The 13,319-nt window shown below is 42.2% G+C and overlaps 1 long non-coding RNA gene across 1 annotated transcript; it reads left to right on the top strand.

The window, feature by feature from the left end:
• Nucleotides 1-4,591: 4,591 nt before the first annotated feature.
• On the top strand, nucleotides 4,592-6,757 carry LOC139075174 (uncharacterized). The gene is made up of 2 exons (XR_011525311.1): nucleotides 4,592-5,640; nucleotides 6,701-6,757. It is a non-coding gene; the product is annotated as an uncharacterized lncRNA (long non-coding RNA).
• The last annotated feature ends 6,562 nt before the right edge of the window (nucleotides 6,758-13,319 follow it).

The raw sequence follows: 13,319 nt of genomic DNA, 5'->3' as shown, positions 1-13,319 counted from the left end.
AAGACTGGCTCTGAACTAACTTCCGTGCCCATCTTCCTCTACTTTATATGTGGGACGCTTACCACAGCATGGCGTGCCAAGCGATGCCATGTCCGCACCCAGGATCCGAACTGGCGAACCCCGGGCCGCCGAGAAGCGGAATGTGCGCCACCAGGCCAGCCCCTCTCCTCGTGATTTTGAAAACACAGCATGAGCAAGGTTATAAACCCACATACACACGGTTCACAAATTCCCCTTAGCCTCGTGAGTAACTTTAGAGCGATTCACTATGAAATCCCAAGTGAAGTTGGAAGACTTGCTATTTCTTTATCTGAGGATATTTGGAAATATTGAACTATCTGGAGGAAATGGTAACATTTTTTAAAAATTATGTATATTCAGGGGCTGGCCCCGTGGCCGAGTGGTTAAGTTCACGTGCTCCGCTGCAGGCGGCCCAGTGTTTCGTTGGTTCGAATCCTGGGCATGGACATGGCACTGCTCATCAAACCACGCTGAGGCAGCGTCCCACATACCACAACTAGAAGGACCCACAACGAAGAATATACAACTATGTACCAGGGGGCATTGGGGAGAAAAAGGAAAAAAATAAAAATCTTTAAAAAAAAAATTATGTATATTCAAATTGTTATAAATTCGTTTTCACGCCCACAATTAGCTGAGAAGTTGTGGTTTCATTCATTCATCCAGCTAGTCAATCAGTCAGTCATCTCGCAGATATCGCTTTATGGTGGGTTACTGTTGGTTAAGACTCTGTGCTGGAGAGAGTCTCCAGTGCCCTAGGTTTTCCAGCCTCGCTCGGTGATTTGCCTGCACGGTCTCAGCTTGCCGTCAGCATACTGGGCTTTGCATTTCAAATGCGTCTCCTTCAAACTCTGAAAACTTGTAGAGAAGTCTTATATGGCAAACCTGAGAGGAATGAGGGAGGAAGAGCATAAACAGAGGCCAAAAAGGAGCTGAATTTCTGTCACCCTTGTTGACTGTCCATCTGGAAGAGACCCAGGAGAGAGCAGACCACCTGGGCTGTGAATGGGCTTCTTCAATGGCCATTTTTCACCCAAGGATTATAAATAAAGCCATTACTGTCTCAGTAAAAACTGGCCTATTGGAAATGGTAAAGTGGCTCCTCATGGCATTGGCCAGGAGAGGAGAAGGCCAACCCCACCGGCAGAAGCAGGGGCGGGCAGCAACACTGCCCTCCTCACCCTCAGCACAGACCTCTGCTTTCGAGAGGTTCTCAGTTTGGCCACAGCGCAAGGAAGCATCCCAGGGCCCCCCAAACTGTGCATCAGTTTCTCCTGCACCTTTTGTGGGTCACTTGTGATGCCAAAAATGAGCAGGAGCACCAAGTTAGGCCTGATTTTTCAGACAGTGGTTTTCCAGGCGGATCCTTGATCAATTTCTTCCGAATGCATTTTCTCTGCTCATTTGTGTATTTTTAAAATTCCATGCACAATATTGCATGACTTAAAAAATATTTAAAATTTGTCCGTAGCAGGACTCTTGCAAAAAATATGGAGATTTGACAAATTTTTAATATACCTAAGAAATGAAACTGCCAGCCAGGACAAAGCCAGGAGTGAGACACTAGCACCTGAGAACGCAGGCGCGGGCCCCGAGACCGCAGCCCAGGGTTTGGGTAGAGTAACAGTGCCCTCTGCTGGCTGCAGCGAAGAACCGCGTGCAGTAGAGGCCGCTGCGGTCCAAGTCCTCGAGATCCGCCCACTGCGCCCGCAGTTCACAGCACCGTCCCGTGCCCTTGACGTTTGCCACAAGGGTAGGTCTTCTGTTAAGCGTTCTTATCGCAGTAATAACACTACGTACAGACAGCAGAGGGAATTTGGAGGCGATGGGTTTATTCGTAGCCTAGATTGCAGTGATGGTTTCACGGATGTATACTTATCCCCAAACTCATCAAGCTGTATACATTATGTACAGCTTTTTATATGGCGATCATACCTCAATAAAGTGGTTTCTTAAAGTAAAAAAGTTTTTTAAAAAATTCAACATATCGAAAAGAAAAAGTGAAAAGGTGTGTAAACTCCCGTGGAGCCGTTTGAGCAGCTACATAGCCTCCAGTGAGCAATGCCAAGGGTGACCCGGGTCGGCCAGTCCGCAGCTGTGCGGTGCTGCTGCTGTGCTCTGTAGGCAGCATCCCGAGGGGGAGCTGGGCCGTCTGGCTCCTCAGCACAGACCGGCCAGTGCCAACCGGCCAGTCCAGTGCCTTTGCCCCTTCTGCACACACTGCCAGCAGAGGCGGTCCCCAAGGCTGCTGCAGGGGAACGGTCTTGGAGCTAATGAGAATGACTGGAACCCCTGACACTTACTTAGTCTTATCGGTGCTAAGCACTGTGTACGCCCATCTCGTTTAATCCCGGAAGCCAGAACCCAAAGTGGTTCCCATCGCACTGGAGCTGCGTTTTTCACCGCTGAACTGCTCTGCCTCCACTATTTTCTGAGTAGCTAAGGCCTCTGCTTTTCCGTCCCTAGAACGCCAGCCTTGGACACTGGCACACGTGCATGGGGTTCACAAGCGCAGGAGAGGGAATGGATTCCTTGATGTGCTTTGCTTTCTGTTGGCAGGTCTGATAAAGGTGTGACAGGTGAGACGCGGGGTCAACTGACTAAAATTATGTAGGGTTTTTTTACATCCATAGTTGATTAAACGTCTTCCCAGATCATTCTTTCAATCTGGCAGACTCTACACACTAGAGGTCAGTACATCAATTCACAAGCAAAATAATGTCCTAATCAAATTGCTCTGTTAATTCAGTTCAGACATAGCTTCTTAACTATAGAATGAAGCACGGTTTCCCCAGCTACGATCAACCTCCCATACTGAGAGTCGCTCTTCTGCCACGTCAGAGTCTGCAATCCACGTGTCTGGGGGAGCTCTGTGTGACCTCCCGGAAGGATCTGGAGAGAAAATGCCGTGGAGAGTAAAGGAAGCATTTACCTTCTTGACTGTAGCCGGCAACTGTGACATCATGGTTAAAAACCCAAGGTACACGGATTCTGCTACAGTTTAAAGTCTCTGTCGGACAGCGGTTTACAGCTGGGAAGGACATTGTTGCCAGTAGGCCTGGAGGCTCCCTGAGCGTGTGATGGGGCTCTCACTCCTTGAAGAAACCGAGCACAAGGAAACCTCAGTTGTCTAGAAGCCAACTCACTAGAATGATTAATAAAGCATTTTCCCTCTCCTGAACTTTTAGAAGAAACATGCTAAACACAAGAAAATATGTCCCTGTTGGAGCTTTCTTTTAAAAGCCAATGATATCTGTCTAGGCAACAGATCAGTAAGTAATGTCTCAGACTGGTGAATCAGAACGAACAGTGTACGGATTGGGGGTGAAGCTGAAGAGAAAACAGAAGCGGTTCCGTGTGGCTGCCTCTGCAGAGTGGGCTGGAACGGACCGGGGCGGGGAAGCTGCTACCTGTCCTCCTGTCCTATTGGATTGCACATCCATGCACACTTACCGCTTTGATTAACGTTAGGAAGTTTTTAAAGTCAACTTCAAAAATAAAAATGTTATTATTTTTTAAAACAATGCCCATTCATTATCTCCTGGTGAGTCAGAAGTACCAGCACAAACTGGGTCAACTGGGTCCTGTGCACAGGGCCTCCCGAGGCTGCAGTCACGGCTCGGCCAGCCTGGGCTTTATCCAGAGGCTCCGAGGAAGACGCCGCTTCCGAACTCGTTTCAGGTTGTTGACAGAATTCGGTTCCTTGAGGTTGTAAGACCATAGTCCCTGCCTCCTTGACACATGACCCGCTTCATCTTCAAGCCAATGATGGTGCATCAAATCCTTCTCATGCTCAGAATCCCCAGCTTCCCCTTCTGCTGCGTCCGTCTTATTCCCTCTTCTGCCTCCTTTTCTGCTTTAAGGGCTCATGTGATTACATTGGATCCACCTGGATAATGCAAGATACTCTCCCTATGGTAAGGCCAGCTGATTAGGGACTTGATTATATCTGCAATGTCCCTTCTGCCACATCGTATAACATAATCATGGGTATGACATCAGAGGGCTGAGTCCTGGGGACCAAAATTCTGCCTACCACTCAAGCTTACTTAGGGGGATGAAATCAACAGTCCTTTGGAATGGATTGAAGAGACAATAATTACACCCTTCTTCCTTGAAGACAGATGCAAGTGGAGAGAAGTTACAGCTGAATACCAGGTAAAAGGCTACTGCTGTTTGCCAGCTAGTAGCATGAGATGTTTTGTAGGTCTGGTACATGATGGTGAGTAATGAGAACTCACGATCAGACGAAGAGTGGCCTGAGCTCTGGTCCCAGCTCTGTGGGTTGTTAAAAACAAGACAACAGGCCCAAAATGGAGTCACTTATGCTAAGTCCCATGTCACCAAACTGAGACTCTCCCAGAAATGGAATCTGAAACCAGTCAGGCAGGAATGGCCTGATCTGTCATCTGCCTGACGGATACCTGCCATCACCTAAAAGAAGGTGACCTTGCAGTAATCAACCTGCTTGTTTTGGCCCATAACTTCCTTGTTCCTGCTTGTTTTGCCCCATAACTTCCTTGTTCCTGCCCGCTTCTGCCTATAAAAGGCTCTCGTTCTGTAGAGCTCCACAGAGCTCCTTTCTATCTGCTGGATTGGATGCTGCCTGATGCAAATAGATTTCTGCTCAAATAAACTCTTAAAAATTTGAATGTGCCTCAGTTTATCTTCTAAGAGGATCCCTGGACAAGTCGGTCCACCTCGAGAGGCCTTGCTTTCCTAATTTGTAAGAGGAAGAAACTGAACCAGATACTTTCTTCCCCCAAAATGTTATTTTTAATGATACAGAGTCAGCATAGAGATGGCTTAATCTCTTAAAGTGATCTAACATCTGGACCTTTTAGGATGATTTTCATAAGGCATCGCAAAATTCTCGGGCGTCGGATAATAGGGCCACTCCCAGAGAACTGCAGTTTTAGAGTGCCTTATGCTTTATGATCCTCAAATATCTTTGGCAAGCTAGGTATTATAATTATTGGGCCCCACTTTCCTGAGGAGAAACTGAGTCAAGGAGAATAAATACCTTGCCCAGGATCCCACAGTTGCTGAGTGGTGGTGTTACAGCCTGAACACAGGTTCTTTTGGCCTCCATTAGCCTATTAGAGCACCTTTGTCTTTTTACCACCAGGTATCCAGTCCCTAGCCCGGCACACAGTACAAATACAAGAAGTATTTGGAGAATGAGTAAATGAATGGTCTAACCAATGAATGACTCTTCCAACTACCTCACAAAGAAATATGCAAAGTATGCTCATTGCTCCCTACTTGCTAAGGCAAGAGACTCCAACAAAGCATTTTAAGTAGACTTTCAAGTTGGGCTAAACCCAGATGATTTGCCTTACATTACCTGAAAAACCCCATTTCCAGAATATTTTGCTTCATCAGAGTTTCCCTGGATGCTTCCTGAAATAGGACCACATTCAGAGCCACGAATTAGAAGAAAGTTCCCCGAAACCTCCAAACAAGGACCGTCATCAGCGTCTGATGAATGAACCTCTGCAAATAGCTTGGGTCTCCTTGGAAGCATGGGCCATTCCAACTGTGAGCTAACCAGCATCTCTGTGCTTTTCCTCTCGAGATAAGAAGTATTAAATCACCCAAAGGGCAAGTCACCCAAAGGTGAGGTCATTTATTTCTGCTCCCTGGTGAGCAAGTGGTCTGTTCCTTGGTGCTACACGTGATAAGACTTAGGTAATGGAACATCAGAGCACGTTGCCACTGGGGCAAGGTTCACGGTCAGCAGGGGTGGCAAATTGTATCCTGCCAGTACATGTCCTCCTGTTCGCCAGCTCCATGGGAAAGTACCCTTATGCCAGACAAGCCAGGAATCCTCTAAAAAGGCCAACCCTAACTTATTTTGCTTGGTGTAATACTTAACTCTGGAGTGAGGAGTCCACACAGCAATTAAGTTAATGCTGACTTTTTTGTCAGTAGCTAATACATATACACAGATCCCTTAGAAGCAATAATTAATCTCCATGTACAGTCACACCGTGACCCAGAGTGTATCAAATCCTCTCAGTCAATGCTGTGAGGTAGAGACTAGCACCCCCATCTTGTTAGTGAGAAAGCAGAGGACTGAGGCCCTTTAACCTGCCCCAGAGCCCACAGTCAATAAATGGCAAACTCCACACCCCAGACCGTCTCATTCAAAACTTGTGTTCCACGTGTGGTGATGGGTTATAATTAGTCTCTGGGTGGTGAACATGATGTAATCTACACAGAATTCAAAATATATTTTAAAAAACAATAAAACCTTCATCTATTCAAAAAGAAAACCCTCTTCAAAAGGAAACATTAAAAAGTGAAAAAGTAAGCCAACTAATGACAGGATGTATTTACATTACCTAATAATGCAAAGGTCTTATTATCAAAATGTATAAAAACCTCTTATAACATCATAATTAGGAGACAAATTACCAAACAAAAATGGGCAAAAGATGCTCAATATCTCTAGTCTTTGGGAAAATGCAAAATAGAACACAATGATGTATTACTGCACGCCCCTTGAAGAGTTAAAATTAAAAAGATTGACAATACTAAGTATTGGTGAAGATATGGAGCAAATGAAATTTTCACACATTTCTAATGGAAATGCAAATGGTATGTCTACTTTGAAAACTAGTTTTCCAATGTCTTATAATGTTAAAACACACTTATCATGCAATCCTACTTCCAGGTACTTTTCCAAATGAAATAAAGACGTGACTGCAAAATAAAAAGTTTTTTAAACCCACCTGTGTTCTTCCTAGTTTGTGGGCCTACTGAGCAGCGAGTCCACTTGGGCAGCAAGCAAGCAGCTCTGAACAGAGTGGCTTCTTGCCTTCATGCATTTGCTCAATCAGTGGATGCTAAAATGACAGAAGCTCTAATGCTCAGGGATGTTCTGCAAAATTTTTTACATGGAAAGGGGTCCTATACTTGTGTATTAATTATGAATCTTAGGACACAAACTTAGAAGCATAAGAAATATAATTTTATTTTTCTAGAACAGAACTTAATTTTTATTATAAGCCCCTAAATTTGCTGGTTTGGTGGAAACTGAATTTGCACCATTTAAGGTATTCCTTCCCTCCCCCTTCGTTCTTTTCCCCAGGGTTGTGGCCAACTTCCAAAGTGCTTTTGAGGAGCCAAAAGGTAAGGGTGGAGGCCCATCTGGTCCTCCCCCATCTGGTCCAGCCATGGCACCACCACCAAGAAAGCCATAACCCCTCTGATCTTCATCAGGTGGTCCCTGAGTCATTCCAGCCTCCCCACCCCTCTCAGCTACCCCTGGGTCCTGTTCCACACCGGAAGTGGAAACTTGGCCAGGTGGCCTCAGCCCTTTCTGCCTGAACACACCACAGCCTGCTCCTCTGAGGTCCTGCCTCAGTCCCAGGCCCTTCCATTAGGAGTAAGGGGGAAAAGCCTCTTTCTCAGGAACCGCCCACATCTACACCAGTGACACAATGTCCCTCTCTATAGCAATCATTTCTAATGCCCTCTTTGCTTTCTTGAAATGGAATTTGTAGCTAATATAATCTATCAAATATAATTTCTTATCAAATATAACTGGCTTTGAAAACCAACAGGGAATACGCCCAGGAAAACTATAAAACTTCAGGGAAAGAAAAACCGGCTCTTAAAGGGCCCACACCCAGATTCATTCAACCTGGAAACCAGCATGAAAACATCAGCTAGAAAAGTGCATAGTCCATTGGTAAAGATACTAACTTCCTAAGCTTGGAGCACATCCCAGAGAAGCAGAAGGTGGCAGGCCCACCCCCCAGGGACTGACACTCTGGTGGCAGTCATTACTGTGACCTAGTTCAGTCATGCTGACAGAGACACCGGCAGGCACCATTGGAATCCTTCCTCTAGCCTGTCAGTGCAGAGGTCTGCCCTGCCCACTAGAGAGCCTGAGGCAATTGAATGCAAGCAGCCCACCCCAGGAACCGCCCCACCCACCAATTTGTGGGCCTGCTGCAGACTTGTGCCACTGGCCACCTCAAGCAGCCACACAGGAGATCTACCCCACTTACCACTGGCTGAAAAGGATGTACACTGACATGCCTGGGGCCTGTGCCACCCATCAGCACTCCCAAAGCAGCTGTGTGCCACAGGGAGCTGCGCTGGAGGTCTGTAGCAACTGTGTGACCCCAGGCATAGCAACCAGCCACACTGGGAGCCTGACTTGCTCACCAGCAAAACTACAGTAGTTATGCACTATTAGACCTCACAGCCAGCTGTGCCGGGGGCTTGCCCTGCCCAATAAATTACCTGTAGCAGCTGCATACGGCCAAGCCCTACAACCAACAAACCCAGGGGCCAGCCCAGCCTACCCATGCACCTGCAGCATTCTCAACCCCAACACAACAGAAGGGCACATGCAGCCCACACAGGAGACACCCCTGGAGCATTTGGCATAGGTGACAAGAGGGGAGCACACTGCTGGGCCCCATAAGGCATCTCTTACATAGGCCATATTTTCAAGATGGGGAGATGTAGCTGATCTACCTAATACATAGAAATAAGCACAGAGAAGTAGGCAAAATGAGGACACCAAGGAATATGTTCCAAATAAAGGAACAGGACAAGTCCTCAGAAGAACTAAATGAAACAGAGATAAGCAATCTACCTGATAAAGAGTACAAACTAAAAGTCATAAGGATGCTCACTGATCTTGGGAGGAGAATAGATGAATACAGTCAGAACTTCAAGAAAGAATTAGAAAGTATAAAAAAAGAAGCAATCAGAAATGAAGAATACAATAATGGAAATGAAAAATTCACTAGAGGGACTCAATAGCAGAGTAGATGACACCAAAGAACTGATCAGTGATCTGGACAAAAGAGTAGAGGAAATCACCCAGCCTGAGTAGAAAAAGGAAAACAGTGTTAATAAGAATGAGGACAGTCTAAGGGACCTCTGGGACAACAACTAGTGTACTAACATCTGCATTATAGGTGTCCCAGAAGGAGAAGAGAGAGACAAAGGGGCAGAGACCTTATTTGAAGAAATAATAGCTGAAAACTTCCCTAACCTGGGGAAGGAAACAGACATCCAGGTATGGGAAGCACAAAGAGCACAAAACACGATGAATCCAAAGAGGCCCACACCAAGACACATTATAATTAAAATGTAAATATCTAAAAGAGAGACTCCTAAACTTCAAGAGAAAAGCAACAAGTTACATACAAAGGAAACCCCATAATGCTATTAGCTGACTTCTCAGCAGAAGCCTCACAGGCTAGAAGGCAGTGGCATGATATATTCAAAGTGCTGAAAGGAAAAAACCTACAGCCAAGAATTCTCTGCCCAGCAAGGTTACCATTCAGAATGGAAGGAGAGATAAAGAGCTTTCCAAACAAGCAAAAACTAGGAGTTCATTACCACTAAACCAGCCTTACAAGAAATGTCAAAGGGATTTATTTAAGTGTAAAAGAAAAGACCACAAATAAGAATAAGAAAATTATCAAAGAAAAAATATCACTAGTAAAGGCAAGTATACAAGAAAAGTAGAGGATCAACCACCTATAAAACTAGTATGAAGGTTAAAAGACAAAAGTACTAAAATCATCTGTATGTATGATAAGAGTTTAAGGGATACACAAAAATAAAAGAAGTAAAATACAATATCAGAAAACGTGAGGGAGGAGAGTAAAAGTGTAGGGCTTTTAGTAAGAGGTCAAACTTAAGAGACCATCAACTTAATATAGATTGCTATTTACATAGGTTATTATATATGAACCTCATGGCAACCACAAACCAAAAACCTATAATAGATACACAAAAAAGACAGAGAGAGGAACCCAAATATAACACTAAAGAAAGCATCAAATCACAAGGGAAGAGAGCAAAAAAAGAAGAAAAGAACAGAGAAGAACTACAAAAACATCCAGAAAAAAAGTAACAAAATGACAATAAGTACACACTTATCAATAGTTACTTTAAATGTAAATGGACTAAACACTCCAATCAAAAGACATAGGGTGGCTGAATGAATTTAAAAAAGACCCATATGTATGCTGCATACAAGACCTAAAGACACTCACAAACTGAAAGTGAAGGGAGGGGGAAGATATTCCATGCAAATGGGAAGAAAAAAAAAGCTGGGGTATCAATACTTCTATCAGATAAATTAGACTTTAAAACAAAAACTATAACAAGAGACAAAGAAGGGCACTACATAATGATAAAAGGAAGGATCCAACCAAAGGATATAACACATTTAAGTATCTATACTCCCAACACAGGAGCACCTAAATATGTAAAGCAAATATTGACAGACATAAAAGGAGAAATAGACAGTAACACAATAATAGTGGGGGACTTTAACACTCCAGTTATATCAATAGATAGGTCATCCAGACAGAAGACCAATAAAGAAACATTTACCTTAAATGACACATTAGACCAGGTGGATTCAATAGATATATACAACATTCCATCCAAAAACCACAGAATACACATTCTTCTCAAGTGCAAATGGAACATTCTCCAGGATTGATCACATATTAGGCCACAAGAGAAGTTTCAATAAATTAAGAAGACTAAAACAATATCAAGCATCTTTTCTGACCATAACATTATGAAACTAGAGATCAACTACAAGAAGAAAGCTGCAAAAGCCACAGATATGTGGAGATTAAATAAAATGCTACTGAACAACTATTGGGTCAATGAATAAATCAAAGGAGAAGTCCTAAAATACCTGGAGACAAATGAAAATGGAAATATGAAATACCCAAATCTATGTGATGCAGCAAAACTATACTAAGAGAGAAGTTTATAGCAATACAGGCCTTCCTCAACAAACAAGAAAAATCTCAAATAAGCAACCTAACAATACTCCTAAAGGAACTAGAAAAAGAAGAATAAATAAAGCCCAAAATCAGTAGTAGAAAGGAAATAATAAAAATCAGAGCAGAAATAAATGAAATAGAGACTAAAAAGACAAAAGAAAAGATCAATGAAACTAAGTGCTGGTTCTTTGAAAAGATAAACAAAATTGACAAATAATTAGCTAGATTTACAAAGAAAAAAAGAAAAGATTTGGGTTGGCCCATGGCCTAGTGGTTAAGTTTGGTGTGTTCCACTATGGTGGCCCAGGTTTGGTTCCTGGACACAGACCTACATCACTTGTCAAGCCATGCTGTGGTGGCAACCCACATACAAAATACAGGAAGACTGGCACAGATGTTAGCTCAGGGTGAATCTTCCTCAAGCAAAAAGGAGATTGGCAACATATGTTAGCTCAGGGCCAACTTCCTCACATAAAAAAAGGAAAGAAAGAAAGAAAAGACTCAAATAAATATAATCAGAAATGAAAGAGGAGAAATTACAAATAATACCACAGAAATACAAAGGATTATAAGAGAATACTACAAAAAGTTATATACCAATAACTTGAATAATTTAGAAGAAACTGATACATTCTAAGAATTATACAAACTTCCAAAACTGAGTCAAAAGGACATAGAGAATATGAATAGACTAATCACTAGTAAGGAGATCAAAACAATAATCAAAATTCTCCCCAAAACAAAAGTCCAGGACCAGATGGCTTCCCCATTGAATTCTACCAATCATTCAAAGAAGATTTAATACCTATCCTTCTCAAACTCTTCCAAAACAATTGAAGAGGAGGGGATGCTTCCTAACTCATTCTATGAGGCCAACATTACCTTGATACCAAAACCAGACAAGGACAACACAAAAAAGAAAATTACAGGCCAATATCACTAATGAACATAAGTCCTCAGCAAAAAATCCTTAACAAAATGCTAGCAAACTGAATACAACAATAGATTAAAAGGATCACACACCATGATCAAGTGGGATTTATTCTGGGGATGCAAGGATGGTTCAACATCCACAAATCAATCAATGTCATGCACTACATTAATAAAATTAAGAATAAAAATCACATGATCATCTCAATAGATGCAGAGAAAGCATTTGACAAGATAAGGCATCCATTTATTATAAAAACCCTGAATAAAATGGGTATAGAAGGAAAGTACCTCAACATAATAAAGACCATATATGACAAACCTGCAGCTAAAATCATACTCAATGGTGAAAAATTGAAAACTATCCCTCTAAGAACAGGAACAAGATAAGGATGCCCTTTTTCACCACTTTTATTTCACACAGTATCAGAAGTCCTAGCCAGAGCAATTAGGCAAGAAAAAGAAATAAAAGGGATTCAAATCGGAAAGATAGAAGTAAAAGTGTCACTATTTGCAGATAACATGATTTTATATATAGAAAACCCTAAAGAATTCACCAAAAACTATTAGAAATAATAAACAAATACAGTAAAGTTGCAGGGTACAAAATCAACATCCAAAAATCAGTTGTGTATCTATACACTGACAACAAACTAGCAGAAAGAGAAATCAGGAATACTATCCCATTTACAATCACAACAAAAAGAATAAAATACCTAGGAATAAACTTAACCAAAGAGATGAAAGACTTGTACACTGAAAATTATAAAACACTGTTGAAAGAAATTGAAGAAGACACAAATAAATGGAAATATATTCCGTGTTCTTGGACTGAAAGAATTAATATAGTTAAAATGTCCATGCTTCTTAAAGCAGTTTAGAGATTCAATGCAATCACAATCACAATGCCAATGACACTATTCATGGAAATAGAACAAAGAATCCTAAAATTTATATGGAACAACAAAAGACGGCGAACAGCCAAAGCAATCCTGATACAAAAGAATAAAGCTGGAGATATCACACTCTCTGATTTCAAAATATACTAGAAAGCTATAGTAATCAAAGCAGCATGGTACTGGCACAAAACAGACACATGGATCAATGGGACAGAATGGAGAGCCCAGAAATAAACCCACACATCTACAGACAGCTAATTTTCAACAAAGGAGCCAAAAACATGCAATGGAGAAAGGAAAGTCTCTTCAATAAAATGATGGTGGGAAAACTGGACAGCCACATACAAAAAAATGAAACTAGATCATTATCTTACACCACACACAAAAATTAACTCAAAATGGACTGAAGACTTGAATGTAAGACTGGAAATCATAAAAATGCTAGAAGAAAGCATAGGTGGTACGCTCTTCAACATTGGTCTTAGTGGTTTCTTTTCTTTTCTTTTTTTTTTTTTTTTGAGGCAGATTAGCCCTGAGTTAACATCCACCACCAATCCCCCTCTTTTTGCTAAGGAAGACTGGCTCTGAGCTAACAACCATACCCATCTTCTTCTTTTTTTTTTTTTTTTTTTTTGAGGAAGACCAGCCCTGAAGTAATACCTGTGCCCATCTTCCTCTACTTTTT

This window comes from Equus przewalskii, chromosome 13, assembly GCF_037783145.1.
Source record: "Equus przewalskii isolate Varuska chromosome 13, EquPr2, whole genome shotgun sequence".
NCBI classification, from domain to species: domain Eukaryota; kingdom Metazoa; phylum Chordata; class Mammalia; order Perissodactyla; family Equidae; genus Equus; species Equus przewalskii.
Note: the sequence above shows the minus strand (reverse complement) of the source record. Positions and strands in the feature narration are given on the sequence as shown.